Source organism: Castor canadensis, chromosome X, assembly GCF_047511655.1.
Source record: "Castor canadensis chromosome X, mCasCan1.hap1v2, whole genome shotgun sequence".
NCBI lineage: Eukaryota > Metazoa > Chordata > Mammalia > Rodentia > Castoridae > Castor > Castor canadensis.
Genome location: NC_133405.1, coordinates 137,340,152 through 137,357,086, shown reverse-complemented (window position 1 = coordinate 137,357,086; position 16,935 = coordinate 137,340,152).

Sequence of the window (16,935 nt, the reverse complement as noted above, 5' to 3'; positions counted from 1 at the left end):
GACAGCCTCCCTTATTGTCATATCCAATGACATATTTATATTTGCTGCTCTCCCAAAGGGTGATTTATATGAATAAGTCATACTTGGATCCTGAAATTATACTGCCTCGAATTAAAATATATATACTCTCTCAGTCATTCTCTGGGGTTTTGAAGTATCTTTAACTTCATCTAAAAGCATACTTGGTTATGAGCAAATAAAATCTCTGCATGTGATATTTAAACAATCATGAACACATCATGTTCAGCCCATTCTTCTTTGTCTAATTGTCAGCTTGAATAAGCTACACTCTTAACATTTGTGGCTTAGGCATATCAAAGACAGATCTTGTATAACTAAAAAGCTGTGTTTCTACCACTACCTCTTCCATTTGGGAAGCCTATATCTGTTCCAAAATTGCCTTTTATCCACCCTTGTGCCCTCACTCTATAAAATTCAAATGGTCACCAGCTTCTGAATGTCTTTCAGCTTTCCCTACTTCTCTTTGCCAAATTTGAATGGATTTCTTTTCCATTTGCCTCATCCCCAAAACCTCAGTATTTTCTCAGTTCTCTGCTCTTTCATTCCCTATGCCATTCAGTGGAAAAGTTCTGCTCATTACATCTTTTATATATTAATGAGATATATTCCTGCCTTTCCTTGTTCTTACCCACTCTTTATAACTTCTCTCTCTTAGAAGGGTACTATTTGCTTTCTGGCTACTGTCTCCACCTCCAATCTTTCCCCACTCTAATCTACCTTGAAATAAATAAATCCAGAGTTACCTTTGCAGACCTCACCCCTTTAATTTTAATTTCTTTTCACTGTCTATAAAATAATATTCCAAAGTTCAACTTCCCTTAGTTACATTTTTTTTCTGTACTGCATTTTGAATTCAAGGCTTTTCACTTGTTATGCAGGTGCTCTACCACTTGAGCCATGCCTCCATCCAAAGTGTAGCCCAGGCTGGTCTCAATCTCATGATCTTGTCTCATCCTCTTTACCTTTTTGATTACTGGTGTGTGCCACTATGACCAGCATACACACACACACACACACACACACGCACACACATGTGTATGTGTGTTTATATATATATATATATATATATATATGGCTGGGATTTGAACTCAGGGCTTTGCACTTGTTCACTTGCAAGGCAGGCACTCTACTATTGAGCCCTAGCCACATTTTGCATCCTTTCTCTCCCCATGGAAATCTGCCCATTCTCCACATGTACCAGATTCTCACTGGATAACTTTCTGCCAGCTGGCAGCACATTTTTTTGTGGTGGGACTGGGGTTTGAACTCAGGGCTTCCCACTTGCAAAGCAGGCCCTCTACCGCTTGAGCCACACCTCCAGTATATTTTGCTCAGGTAATTTTGAAGATGGGTCTTGGAAACTATTTGCCCAGGCTGGCCTCGAACCATAATCTTCCTGATTTCAACCTCTCAAGTAGCTAGAATTACAGGTATGAGACACCAGTGCCTGGCTGTGCACTTCATTTTAAAGGCTTACTCAAAACCCATTTCTTTTTTAAACTAAATTTATTTAATTTATTTTAACTAATACATAAAAGCAAAACTATGCATATACATATACATGTTTTGGTATATGTGTACATTATATAATGTGTAAATAAGGTTAAACATATCCCAAATATTTATCATTTCTTTATGGTGAAAACTTGCAACACACTCTCTCATAGCTTTTCCAAATACATAGTACATTACCATTACCTATAAGTCACCCGCTGTGCACATCACCTCTAAATATTAACTCTTCCTTATCTTTGGTTTCTAATTGGATTATAGCATTTTGATGATGATTAAAACCCACCTTGCATCCAATCCTGTTTTATATGTTTATCTGCATCACCAGATAGCTACACACTAAGATGGGCATGCTATGTTATTAATCATCATCATCTACCCCAAACTTAACAAAATGCCTTGTGCACAGGACCTTCTAAGTAAAATACATATGCTGTTTTCTTTTGATTCAGTTACTGGGGTCTTCCCAGAAAGCAAAATACCATCTGCCTCTGATCCTTTTCTCCATGTTAATATGATTTCTGTCCATTGTGATCATGGCTTTAACTAGACTTCTGTCCAATGTTATCCTGCTTTAACTACTTCTCCATTCTGTGCTACATAACAAATTTTCACAAACTTCCTGGATCAAAATGATATGCTTATCATCCCTCTAGTTTCTATGATTATAGAATTAGGACATGGTGTAGGATCTACTGCTCAAGTCCCACATATCCAAGTGTTAGCTAGGATCGATTCTCATCTGGAGGCTCAAAGGGGAAGAATCTACTTCCAAGTTCACTAAGGTTATCTGTAGACCAGGTTTTCTTGGGGCTGAATGAATGAAGGCCCAGGTTTTCACTGGCTCTTACTGAGGCCATCTACAGAGCCTTGTATCTGCCTGCACTTTTCTGGCACAAACCCCTCTCCACTTGTACTTTTCCAACTTGATGTTTGCTGTTTCAAGATTGGCCAGGGAAGCGCCTTTAAGACTAAGCAGACACAGTCAGCTAGATAGAGCCTTGTACAATGTCATCAACAGAGTGGCAGGCCATCACCCTTGCATATTCTTTGGGTTGGAAGCAAGTCACATATCCTGCCCATACTCCAGAGGAGAAGCAAAACAAGCCATCAACAATGTCATTAACACCCTTAAAATTGTGACTATAGGAAGCATATTCTTAAGTCTGTCTCTCTCTTTCCCTCTGTCTATATTTCTCTCTGTCTCTGTCTGTATCTCTCCTTCCTTCTCTATCTCTCTCTTCTCTTTGTGTCTGTGTCTCTGTATCTCTCTGAATTCATCTCTGGTTTTCTCCCTCTCTGTCTGTCTCTATGTCTTGCCTCTCCTCTCATTTCCTCTCCTCTCCTCCCCTCTCTCTCTTTGAATGTGTTTGTGTATAAATAATTTTTGCTCTAATATTTGTATTATCATTTCTAAAAAATAAAAAAGCTTGTTGCTCCTTTGAATTTTTTAAACACAGTAATTTTCTCTTGCCACATGTCTTTTTAAAAATTTTTTATTCATTTATTCACATGTGCATACATTGTTTGGGCCATTTCTCCCCCCTGCCCTCTACCACCACCCTCTCCCCGCCAAAGCCCCTCGCTTCCAGGCAGAACCTGTTCTGCCCTTTTCTCCAATTTTGTTGAAGAGAAGACATAAGCAATAATAAGACAAAGCATTTTTGCTAGTTGAGATAAGGATAGCTATACAGAGAGATTTCTAGCATTGCTTCCATGCACAAGTGTGTTACAACCCAAATTGATTCATCTCTACCTGACCTTTTCACTAGTTCCTGGTCATCTTCTGTATTAGTTCCTCTGCAGTGGGGACATCAAACACTTTCAAGTTTTGGGTTTCCTACCTATCCCCATACCTCCCGTATGTGCTCTCCCTTTAGCATGTGACCCAAGTCCAACAACATTGCTGCATTTGCCCTAGATCTAAAGTCCATATATCAGGGAAAACATACGATTTTTGGTCTTCCGAGCCTGGCTAACTTCACTCAGAATGATGTTCTCCAGTTCCATCCATTTACTTGAGAATGATAAGATTTCATTTTTCTTCATTTGCTACAACTCTTGATACCATATTTAATCTCAAAGTCTTTTTCACTTTTGGCTTCCCTGCATCAAGTCTGCTTTTTTGTTTTTAATTGTTTTTTGTGTTTCTTTATTTTCTTGTGTATGGACTGCATGTTAAAAGAACATTGTAAAATTACCTCGATGTTAATGACAGGGAGTTAAAATCAAACTAATTAGAACAAAACAAAAATGAATCCCCACTCCTCCCTCCCACCAAAACAGAGTTGGTAATTCAAGTTACAACTTACATTTGCTTGACAAGATGAAAATATTTGTAAGAGTTGAGTAGAATTGATTATTAGTCTCTAAATCCTCACATTTTGCAGGAATGAACTGCATCAATTGAAATGAACCTATAAAGATGATTGTTTTAAAGTCAACCATATCCAGCCATAACAAACCCATGGAAAGTTCATACTTGTAATGGTTCCTTTCAGTCAGACACTCCGTTTATGGTACAGGGTTTTAGATGTGGCTCAAACATGATGAGAAATGTGGGGTGATATATATGTGTTTTCTTTTCTTTTCTTTTTTTTTTGCCAGTCTTTATAAATCTTTATTTTAACATTTAAAAGAAAGAACCACATATTCATTCCTATAGGCTTGGCCACCCAATAAGTTACACACACACTCGGGCACTTGACGGTCACTGTACAGATGGATCACTGGCTGAGTCCAGGCAAAGTGGCCACTTTCCCCACAGCCAGGCTCCAAATTCGTCTTCCACAGGACAGCCTGCTGGACACAGGCCGTGGGGGTGTTTTCAATGGGAGAAAAGCATGCTTTCCACAATGCACATGCAGAAAAGAGATGGGAAGGTCTTATGTGTCTCAGCTATGACTCAAAATTAAGAGTCATTACCTCTGGGGGCTATTTCAACATTATTTTTAGCATCTCAGGGAATTCTTAGGAACCATTTTTCTCACAGCTTAAAACCAGGACTCACAGCTTTGACCCTACATGTATCTTGCTTCTTTTTCTTTCTCCTGGTTACTTTATCTCACTTTTTTCATAGACAACTGTTCTCCTTTTACCTTAAGCTTTTATCCCAAAACACTGTCTCTATTATCATTTCTCCTGGGAAATCACAATTATTTTTCTAATATGTTCTGGATTTAAGTTTTTGTGTCTGACTCATGTTTCAGATACTATGGGAGGCAGAATGACGGACCGTTTGCCAAAGAAATCGACATCACAATTTCCTGAATCTGAAAATACATTACATGAACAAAGAGGAACTGAGGTCACCAATGGAATTAAAATTGTCAAACAACTGACCACACAATAGGGATATTGTTCTGGATTATTAAGGTGAACCCAACGTGACCACAAGAATCCTTAATAGATGTGGAAGAGGGAAACAGAAAAGGAAGTGCAGATGATGGAGCATGAGGAAAATTTGACAAGCCACTGCTGACTTAGAAGATGGAAGGAGGGTACATGAGCCAAGAAATGTCAGCAGCCTCCTGAAGCAAGGAAAGGCAAGATACCATATTCTCCCTGGAGCCTCCAGAAAAGAATGCAGTGATGGCACCCTGACTTTAGCGCAGTGATCTCATTTTAGGTTTCTAACCTCTACAACTGTAAACTAATATTTTTGAGTTGTTTGAAGCCACTAAGTTTGTGGTAATTTGTTGCAGTAGATGTCAGATCAGTGATATGTGTGTGTGTGTGTGTGTGTGTCTGTCTGTGTATTTATGTGTATTCTTAATGAGGGCAATAAAAGTTATTTGAAAATATTACCCACCACACTCCAGGCAGGAGACAAATAGCACATCAGTAATCTAATAATTTGAAGAGGAGAAATTAAATAAGGTATTATTAAACCACTGATGATTTCTACTAGAAATAAATACAAGAGGACTTTAAAGAATACCATTAAAACTCTTTGGAGAGGCTGGCAGCCTGCTTGGGTGGTGCCTACATATAGTAAGAATAGTTCACGGGTAGAAAAATACAGTGCCATTTCCTCACCCATAAGAAGGGTCATGGTCAATACTTCTGTAACAAATAGCAGATTCACACAGCAAAAAGCATAACATGCTTATTAAACAAGATTTTATGGGCACAGGAACCTTCAAAACTGAAGACCCAAGGATCCAGGGAAAACTGGATTTTTATGCTTTGGTCAGATGTAGCATGAATAGCTGTGTAGAAATGAGATTGAACAAAAGGCTGTGATCTAATGGCAATATGCTGATGGGGGACAGTCAGCAAGGACCGTCTGTTTAGATTCTTTACAGCCTCTCTGTGTGGTATATCTGTTCTCCCAGTATAGTGCAGGACACCTGTCTCATTAGGGTCTTCAGTGCAGAAGGAGAAGTTTAGAGAGTGGCATTTGTAAGTCTTGTGGCTTGTTTTGAGACCGAAGAGATTGGGTTTCTATGACCTGCTTAGGAGGAGAAAGGGGAGCAGGAGAAAGTGAAATGGGAGAGGTGGAGAGGTCAGAAAGATCTAGCTACAGAGGACCTTTCAGTTCCTTTCAATTCAAAATATTCAGCATGCCTTGGTGACAATCTTTGGGGTATTATGTTCTGAGAACCCCCAACACCTGAAATGTTTAAAGGGTCCAGATTCCAGCATTGGAAAGCAGCTAAAGAAGGTTCATTTGGAGACTTACGAAAGTTTAACAACTGAACCAGGCAGCAACCAGCCTTTCTGCCCCAGGCTGAGACCCTTTCACAACCAGAGAGATCTCTAATTTAGCAGGGGGTCACACAAAATAAGCCCTCTTGTATTAAGGTAGCTGGCATCATTGCTAAACCATAAACACTTGGGAGAGTATTACAATTCTTAAAATGAGTACTTTGTACATTAGAGTCAAAAGAAAATAATTGATGATGCCACATCTCCACCTTATGACTTTAAAACGTCACATAGATATGACCTGTGTTCAGGTTCTCTGATGATCTCAAAGGTATGTATGGAGCAGATGTTGTAAGCTTAAGTTATGAGTCACAAATTGCTGTGAATCAAGGTAAGGGGTGTTCTTTATGCTACAGTTACCTTCCCATGGGCTCATCTGCAGCCTTCCTGAAATATGAAACCACTGGATGCAGTTACTGACAACGTTTCTCCCAGAAAATAAGGGATTTGGGATTCTAAAGTAGTACTTGTATATTTATAAATGTAAACTATATAAAATTATTTGCCAAAGTTATGAATGCTTTTATACCTATGAACACCCCGCTTTATAAATCTGAGAAAAATCAAATGTTCAAAGGGAAAGTCACATATTAGAACATTGAAGTAAAAACTTTTAAATGAAATACTTAGTCATTGAAAGGATGAGTGCAGCAGACTGATACATGATAGATGATAGAACATATACATGGTATAAACAAAGATGTGAATATACTATGATATATATGTGGATATGCCAAATCAACAAATTGTCTGCTAAATTTTATATATGATTGTATATGTACATACAGTGTATTTATACCATGATATATATACATACATGCATACACCATAATGTATATATCATATAAGATACATATCTATTGGTGTGTAGATCTGTATCTGTGATACATAGTTATATCTGGTAGTGTATTTTCATGCAATTCTGTAAATGCTAAATGAATATTTTATTTTTACATACAAAGTTTAACTTGTAAAAAGTAAAGTCTGTCAAAACAACCTTGTTTGTTTTAATTTTCGACATTGCTACATGTTATACATATTTTATTTTAGACCAAATGAAGTGTCAAATTTTCAGATGGATATTTAATGCACCTAAATACTAATGAAAAAATTATCAAACTTTCAGTATAAGATCTAAATTACAGGATTTCAGATTCAGAAAAGAAAAAAATGAAAAAAAGTAAAAAAAAGTAGTGGAGATTAAAACCTTTAAAATTACAGATGAGACAAGGTACCATCATAAAAACTTCAAAGATTGATAATTTAAGAGCATGGAACAGTTCTTTCTGATTTTCCAGGGTCAAAAACCAAGCACTTTGGCAAAACCATGAGCTCCAGAAGTTTCCACAGCCCTTTAAACTGAGAAATGATGTTTTCTTCCCCTAAGCTTTCATAAGTATTCATTAATTGCTCCTCATATGACCTCCCCACTAGTCTCACATAGACCATTTTATAATTCAAAGATTCTGGTAGACTTTTCACTTTAACTAGAAAGAAATTCTAGAAGAAGTACATTTCTTTGCATTCAGTCTGAACACTGCCCCTATACACCTCACTTTGAAAAAAACATTGTGATGTAGAAAGGAAAGAATATTCTTTATTTCACATGTAGTAAATCTGTAACAGCCCACACTCAGGAGTGACTTCTCAGATTAGAATTTTCTCAAGATGGCCCTCACAGACAATTTTAAAGTAGAGCTAAAATAAACATCCTAGTAACTTTCAGAACAAGTAAAGATAATGAATGATTACCCAGTTAGAATTCTGACTGAGTGGTTTCAAATAATGAGCAGGGTGTGGTGGTATATATCTATAATCCCAGCACTCAGGAGGTAGAGGCAAGTGGGTCATGAAATTAAGATCAGCCTGGGATATATGGGGAGTTCCTGTCTCAAGAAAATGAAAAGCACAAACCAACAGAAAAAAAAGGAGCATGAAAGTAAGATAAATAGCATTATACCCAGTGTCTGAGCCAATTTGAGATTATATTTGCATATTCTATTAATTCCCTGCTATTGGAACAAATAATCCATTTGGCCTCATGAGCATGGAGCTATGAAAAGCCAAGATTTTCCTTCTGTGAATTTGATGGTATGTCAAAGAATTAAAGAAATAGAACTAAAGGCATCCTTATATATTCAGGCTGGTTGAATTCAGGTCTCAACTGATTTGATGCTTTCATAAAATCATATTTCATTTAACAAATATTAACCACAGTTCTTTTTTCAGAAAAATTTAAAAATAAGTGTGCCCTTTGATGCTATTGGAGTTCTTTGGGAACCTTGTTGTGACTTATTTCCAGAATGAGCAACAAATGATATAGAACCTGTAGTTCTTTTTCCCTTCCAAATTCCAAAATGTTGCAATGAGTTAATGTTCTCTAAAAGAAACCAAAAGTTTAATGATTCCCCACAGGTAATCTGACAAGGGATATGAGTGAAAAGGTGAATTGAAATAAAGCACAAGTTGGGAAACCATGGATTCGCAAAACACAACCCACAGGCGAGGCTGGTCGCAGCACCCCATGTCCCCAGGAGTGGAGGAGTTATCAGGCTAATGTGTTTGTGGAGTCTATTTTTGTAACAGCTGCCTGCCATACCCAGCATGAATTCTACCTCTGAAATATAATTACCAGGATGTGAAAAATGATGGAATTCATTGAAATGATAAAATAGCATCTGGTAAGATAACTTTTGGCAAGGTTCCCAGCTTTTCATTACTTAAGAAAAATAATGATGTGTTAGTTACCATGAAAAAAAAAAGAGAACTCTGAGAATATGTTAATAGTGATTATGGTGCAAAGCCACTGTACACATCTGAGAATACCTAATGACAGATTCTTTTGGTGTTTATATGCTATTTCTTGTTCCTCTGAGGTATAGTTTTACAAATTTAAGTATATAGTTGGATATTAACCAGTAGGCCCCCTTCATGGTTGAGCTTTTATCATGTAGGTATACAACTCAGAGTGGGAAGTCAATAAACAGAATAAAACCCAGCAAAGTTACATATTTTAAATTAATGTATACATTAGGGACCCAGTGGAATGAGCATTCAGAAACTGAGAGTAAGTAGTTCAACTTTTCAGAACAGTGCCAAAATGGGGGGAGGGAGGGGGCAGTCTACTCATACCAACTCATAGTTCTTTTGCTTAAATCTTGGATGTCATCTCTTTATTTTTTTCCATTAAGTACATCTTTTTTTCAGTACACATAAGTGAAAATACATGTAAAAATTTTAAAAGTATATAATATGGAAAGTTAATGCCCTCAATGAATCCCAGCACCCATAATGTGACATATACTGTTTACACTTTAGTATGCATCAAACTTCTTAATCGTAAGTGGAATTATTATTGGCAATACAGTACTACCTAATATAATTATGGCCTTTTAAAATTAATTGAAGTGAAAATTTGCCTGAATCTATCAACATAACATTTCAAAAGTGGTAAAATTGAAATAGGGAAAATAATGCTTTTCTTTTTCACATTTTTTAGTTGCACACATTAACTGTACAGTTTGGGGTTTTCACTGTGATATTTCCATACATGCACATAATATACTTTGATCATATTTATCACCTTTATTACTCTTTCTTATACTCTCTCTCTACCCTCTTTATATTTCTTGCAATCTTTAAAATGGGTTTCAATATGATCTTTTTGTGTAGGCACACAATGTACTCTGATCATATTTTCCCCCATTTGCCCTGTCTTCTCCCCCACCTCCTGCTGGTTGCTCTCACTGTCATCCTTCATTTATGTTCATGTCCATTTTTACTTTAGGTAAAGTTTCCATACACAGAAAAATACATACAGTCTGTTTTTCTTTTACTTACGCCTCAACTTCTTTCAAGAAGCATGGGGTATGGCTCAAGTGGCACAGAACCTGACTAACAAGTATGAAGCCTGGAGTTCAAACTCCAGTACCACAAAAAAGGGAAGAGCATTTGAAACAGTTTACAATAAAAACCAAGGCAAGAAGAAATATTTTTTTGAAAGCCTTTCAAATGTGTAAACCAAAGAAAGAGGAAATACTATATTCAGAAAAGAAAGGAAATGTTAAGTGCTGTCAGTGGAAAGCTCTAGCAGATGGCACACTGAAAAGGCACAGTTGAAGAGGTTAATGCAAGAACCATTGATGAAGTTGGACAAGATTAAGGAACCAACAAAAGAGAATGCAGCATCCATGGACTAGCAATAATGAGAAACCATCATCACCCCTGGCTGAAGTCAGAGTAGAAGACTGTCTTTTAGGAGATATGGCCTTAATGAAAGGCACACAGCTCAAAATCATTCCTGGAGAGGTGGGAGCAGAAGAAATACACAATCCTCTCCTGCTGCTTAAATGCTGGCAAGGGTGTGGTGAAACAGAAATCTTATACACTCTTGGTGGGAATGCAAATTAGTACAACAACTAAGGAAAACAATATGGAGATTCTTCAAAAAGCCAAAGATAGAATGGCCATATGACCTAGTGATACCTCTCCTGGGCATCTATCCAAAGGAATACAAGATAGGATACATTAGCGACACCTGTACACTGATCTTTATCACAGCACTATTCACAATAGCCAAGCTATGGAAACAACCCAGGAGCCCTACAACTGATGAATGAATCAAGAAAACGTGATATATATGTATATATATATACACAATGACGTCTACTCAGCCATAAGAAATAATGACAACATCTGTTTTGAAGGTAAATGGATGAAATTAGAAGCATCATATTAAGTGAAGTAAGAGGTAAGAGCCAGGCTGAGAATGACAAAGGCCACATTTTCTCTCTTATGCGGGAGATGGATCCAAAAGATAAACATAAATACAAAACAAACATGATCATACACAAACTTATACATAGAACATGTTTGTAATAGATGTCATAATTCCTTAACCTGTTTTCTTCTACAGTGTTTAGGACTGCCAGTTAGAATGCAGGATGCCTAGTTAAATTTGAATTTAAGATAAGCTTTACTTTCCTATTTCAGGCTGGGCCATACATATAGTAAACAATGATCTCTTGTATGCCTGAATTTTAAATTACTGTGATAGTTCTTATTTCTTAAAAATTCAAAGTCTTGTAACTACAGAAATTTTCCATATTTTTAAACCTGTGAATTTATTTTTTTCAATTAAAACAAAGGAAATTGATTTGCTATCACAGCTTAGCAGCTGCTCAACATACTGAAAATAGTACAAAGTAATATGGTATATAATTCCATTGTTTTATAAAAAACTCTATTCAAAATGCTTTCTTCACTTTTTTCCTGAGGTCTGAAATTCGGCAATTTGAATGTGTCCCATTGAGTTTAATTTTCAGTACTATAATAGTTACAGATTTGGACTCAGACCTGGAATCATAGTTTGAATTTGCCACTAATTTGCTATGTGACCTTGAGCAATGTATGAAATTTCTCAAGCCTCTAAGCTCATCTGTGAACTGTATATTATAATAGTACTTCAGAGTATCTCAGAGGCTTCTGAGAGTGTTAAATGAGATCATATTTGTCAAACACTCACTGTTTATAAAAGGAAAATATCATTATTCTTTTGTTGCTAAATTTTTTTTATTTGCTTTGTGTTTCTACTGCTTCAATTGGAGCTGTTGAAAGTCAAACACTTTTGAGGAGGAGCTATGTTAGTCACCTTTCATTCCTGTAGCAAAATACCTGAGACAGTCAGCTCATAAAAAGAGAAGGTTTATTTTGGCTAACAGTTTTGGAGATTCCAGTCTGTAAACATTTCGCTTTGTGCCTTTGGGCCAGTGGTGAGGTAGCAAACCATGGTGACAACACAGAGTGGAGCAGAACCACTCACCTCATGCCATGGAAGTGAAAGAGAAAAAGAATGAAGCTGGAGTCCCACAATCACCTTCAATGACAGATCTCCAATGATCTAAAGAAATCCCATTAGGATTCCACTACCTCCCAAAACTGCCAAGCTGGAGGCCAAGCCTTTAACACATGGAACTTTGGGGGATAGTCCAGATCGTAACTTTAGCAATAGCACATAGGAAGGTGAGGCATATTTTCCAAGGATTGTTCCAATGATAAATAAGATGATGCAACTCAAGAATACACTGTAATTTCCCTATCAAAGGTGGTGCTATTCCAGAGGATGCATTTGTCCTACACTGTCCCAGGTATAGGTGTCATACACACATACAGTTTCAAAACACAAAGACAAAAGAGAATACTATAAAAAATAAGGAAAAGAAAATATGAAAGCCATTGAGGATAAGAATTTCCCATTATCTATACCTAAGGTATCTAGATACCTAGATAGATAGATGATCAATAGATAGATAGATAGATAGATAGATGATAGAAGATAGATAGATAGATAAATTTCCAAAGAACAATCTTGTCACTTAAAGGGGATATTAGCACTTTCAGTTAAATACATCCATCATTCCTTGTGTGTGTCTAACACTTCAGTACCTTGGGGCCTTTGTACTTCAGTATGATAATCTGTCTCGCTTTATTTTTCTTTTTTTGGGGCATTTGTCTCTGCTTGATTGTGGCCCTTTTTCCCAGAAGAATAGAAGTCCCGAATATGAACTGCTTTGATTTATTCATTGTTGTATCGCCTTTACATTGGTGACTCAATGAGTACTTGTTGAATTAAAGAGAGAATGAGAAATCTGCACAGACCTGTGTTTAATCTTCAGTATACAAAAGCCATTTTTAAAAAAGAGTGAATGAATGAATGAATGTGTCAGACATTGTGCTCAAATTACACAGGAGTGTTACCAGAATTACTTAATGAAAAAAATTCCATCATTCTTGAGCCTTTACTTTCAAATTTCAAGGGAAAATAAAGGTATGTATGTATGCATCTTTCATATCCATCCTATATCTATATCTTCATTTTATATACATATATTTATCTATACTTAGAGCTGTTATATTAAAAGCAAGAATAATTTAAAACAAACAGCCAAAAAAAAAAAGACAAACAAGCAAAACTTATCTTTGTGGATGAAATGGCAAGTTAGTGTTAATGTTCATTGCTGGGAAGCAACCTTCTGGGCAGTAGATTAGGAGCCCTAAGCCAAGAGGGTGCCAGAGTAAGTCATTCTGCTGCTGCAAGGATGGTCAGAGTCATTTGAGTTTAGATACTTGAACTTTCATGAACGAAGGCCCTTCACCAACAGCCAAGTGGAACAGAGAAAGTTCTACTTACAATTCCCACACAAATCAAAACCTACACCTACAATTACAGCAGGGATACCAGGATATCAAGGGTATCCATGTTTTAAGGTTTTTTTTTTAAAGGAAATCCAAGTAGTTATGATCAACATGGAAAAAAGATTATGTTCCAATCAGACTGACTATCTTTAAGGGGTTATTTTCTGGAGTTTGTGGAAATTTGAGGTTGAAAAGCAGAATACAGATGGTTGATTTCCAATTGTTCAGAGATTTTCTTCAAAGAAAGGCAACTGGAGCCAAATCAGCATCACTTTCATCTCCTTTTGCACATCCAGAAATACAAATGCATTTCACATGTACTTCTGAATGATGAGATTTCTTTTTATTAAGCCAATTACCTGTATTTTTCTTGAATGTTTAAGCAAACCCTAAAAACATAACTATAAAACTTTTAAATTCAATACACATTTACTGATTACTTACTAGGCACTAATTGATTTTATATGCTATGCATTACTGAAGCATGCGTATATGATATATAGATATAATTTAATATTATATATTATATACAATATTATGGTAGTGAGCAGTAGCAGAATATGATACCCCAAAATGTACAATCAAGACATAAGGATTATTCTGAACTGAAGACAATTCAGAAGCAGACACAAAAATAAATAAACCAATATCTTTCTCCTATTTTTCTGAAAATAAAGAAAAAATTTACAAAGGTATTCCTTCCCCTTCTGTACCAGGAAGGACAAAAGTTGGTCATGTAAGACAACTTGAGACTCTTGTCAGCCTAGGCCAGCACCAAAGGAATTATACATAGCAAACTTTACTAAGGAGCTTTTATCTCACAAATTTTGCACTTATTTGCCCTTAGAGACTCAAGGCTCTTTTCCTTTGTCTTAACTGCTAAAATTGCATTGTCCTTTGTGGAACTGCTATATAAGCTGGAGCTTTAAGCTACCTATTTTAGATTTACACCTTTTGCTTTGGTATCTCCCATGTATACATGAGGTATAAATATTAATAAACTGGTAGGGATTTCTCTTGTTAATCTGTATTTTGTTATAAGAGATTCCTGTCAAGAACTAGGAGGCTAGCAGGGAAACTATTGTCTTCCCCTGCATTCAACATGGCTTCTGTGTATTTCTATAGATGAATATAAGGACACCCTTAGGGATCCAAGGCTAGATTCAGTCTAGGAAATCACAATAATCCCAGTGATGGGATTTAGGACACACCACCTGTGTCTCTCTGTCCTCTTTGTCTCTGTCTTTATCTTTCTCCCTTATTCTCACTCCGTGTCTTTGTCTGTCTTGTTCTCTTGTTCTTTTCTCTCTGTCTTGTTTTTTGCCTCTCTAGCTCCTTTGTCTCTGTGTCTTTCTCTCCCACACCCATCTCTACTTCTTTCTCTTCCAGTTCTTTTTAAGCACCACTGTAATAATTTTGCAAAGTTAAAGGTTTATATCTTTTCATCTTAATCTGCATTTGATTCTACTTTGTTTACACCTGCTGTGATTTTTCTGGACCTGTTTATTTCCCCCTGAGCTGGAGGCAGAGGGCTGGGACCCATCTCATCAGAGGCTGCAAACATGGTGGGATGGAATAAGTTCTGCTTCTCACTGGGAGAAATCTTTCTCAGATTTCTAGAAGAGGTGCAGTTCACTGGGGATCTGATAAATATCCCTGGCTCTTGTTCATATTGTCTACTCTCAGGGTATAACCAGACCCATAGGGTGGAAGGTCTTCTGTCCTTATAACCTTTGTGTAGTCTGCCCCAAAGTCTTTCCTTCCTTGGAGCAGCAGACTCACCCATTTCCTTTGTCAGCCTTTTCTTTGCCCCTCAGTAAGTACATGCATCTCCCCAAATGTCAGAGTGTAATTTAGAATTCTCAAGGAAGTGGTAACTGTCAAGTGCATTTTCTTTAAAATGGGAATGATGGAATAATTAGAAGTCAATCCTGTTTGCTTCCAAATGGATTGGTTTTCTTTTCTTTTTCTGTTTTTTCATTATCATATTATTGTTGTCCTGGGGGTACATTGTGACATTTACAAAAGTTCTTACAATTTATCATAGTTGAATCCTTTTCTTTCTTTACCTAGTATTCTTTGAAAGCTTATAGTACAGCTTTGGGCAATTTGGGCAATAGCTTTCAATTGTTTTTGGCATTCATAATTAGAATTTTGAATAGGATATTTTTGGGATATGACTTCATTTTACTATCATCACCTGGGAGGAAGGGATGGATATTTTAAAGATGCAGAAAGATTAATTTATGAATTAAATGTATTTTTATTCAACTCACTGTATCCCAAACAGTATCTATTATCTTCCCCATTCTCAATCTACTGTTTTTATTATATTTTTGGGTTCCTGATCTCAGATTGTGGAATACTTCTACCTCAGCCATCCAACTCAGAAACCTGAGAATCATAGTATATTCACTGGTGTGTGGCCAGATTTTTGCACAAAATGAAATATATTGGGAAAAGGGCTTATTTGTGGAAATATAAAATTGTTGAAAAGTAGAAATTTTAGTGTTTTCAGAAATATAGTATAAAAGACGTGACAAAATAACCTTTATACTTCTAGTGCCAGTTAGGTATATTGTTAGGAAATTCACATACAAAAAAAGAAATCCACATATATATGTATATATTGACCCCAAGAAAAATCTTCTGCTTATGATACAATTTATAGATATTGTTTTACAGTCTAGGTATATATTAAACAAAATGATACTTCAGAGCTTATGGACAGGAAGTAGTTTCCAAAGATTAGTATTTATTAATTACATAAGAAGTTCATACTTATTCTGTGGAAAATTAAATTTCATTGTGTCCTTACCTTCAGCCTGATGTTTGGGTTGTGAAAATCAATCAAAGCACAGTTTTGAGAGATGCACAGAATCCAATCAAAGGTGAGCAGTGGTTCCTCTATCAGAAAGAATTTGACGCTTTGTCAAAAATAAGGCATAGCTGTGTGGATTCATATCCAGGTCCTCTGTTCTGTTCCACTGGTCTTCATATCTGTTTTGTGCCAGTACCATGCTGTGTTTATTGCTGTGGCTCTATGGTATAGTTTGAAGTTGGATATTGTGATACCTCCAGCATTGCTCTTTTTGCTGAGTATTGCCTTGGCTATTCGTGGTTTCTTGTGTTTCCAAATGAACTTTAGGGTAGATTTTTCAATCACTGTGATTAATGTCATTGGGATTTTATGGGAATTGCATTGAACAAAGATTGCTTTTGGTAGTATAGCCATTTTTACTATGTTGATTCTGCCAATCCACGAGCATGGGAGATCTCTCTACCTTCTGTAGTCTTCTTTGATCTTTTTCTTCAGTGGTTTGTAGTTCTCCTTGTAGAGGTCATTTACATCTTTCATTAAGTTTACTCCTAAGTATTTGATTTTTTTTGAGGGAGGCTATTGTAAATGGAATTGTTTTCCTATATTATTTCTCAATTTGTTCATTGTTGGTGTATAGAAGGGCTACTGATTTTTGTAAGTTGACTTTGTATTCTGCT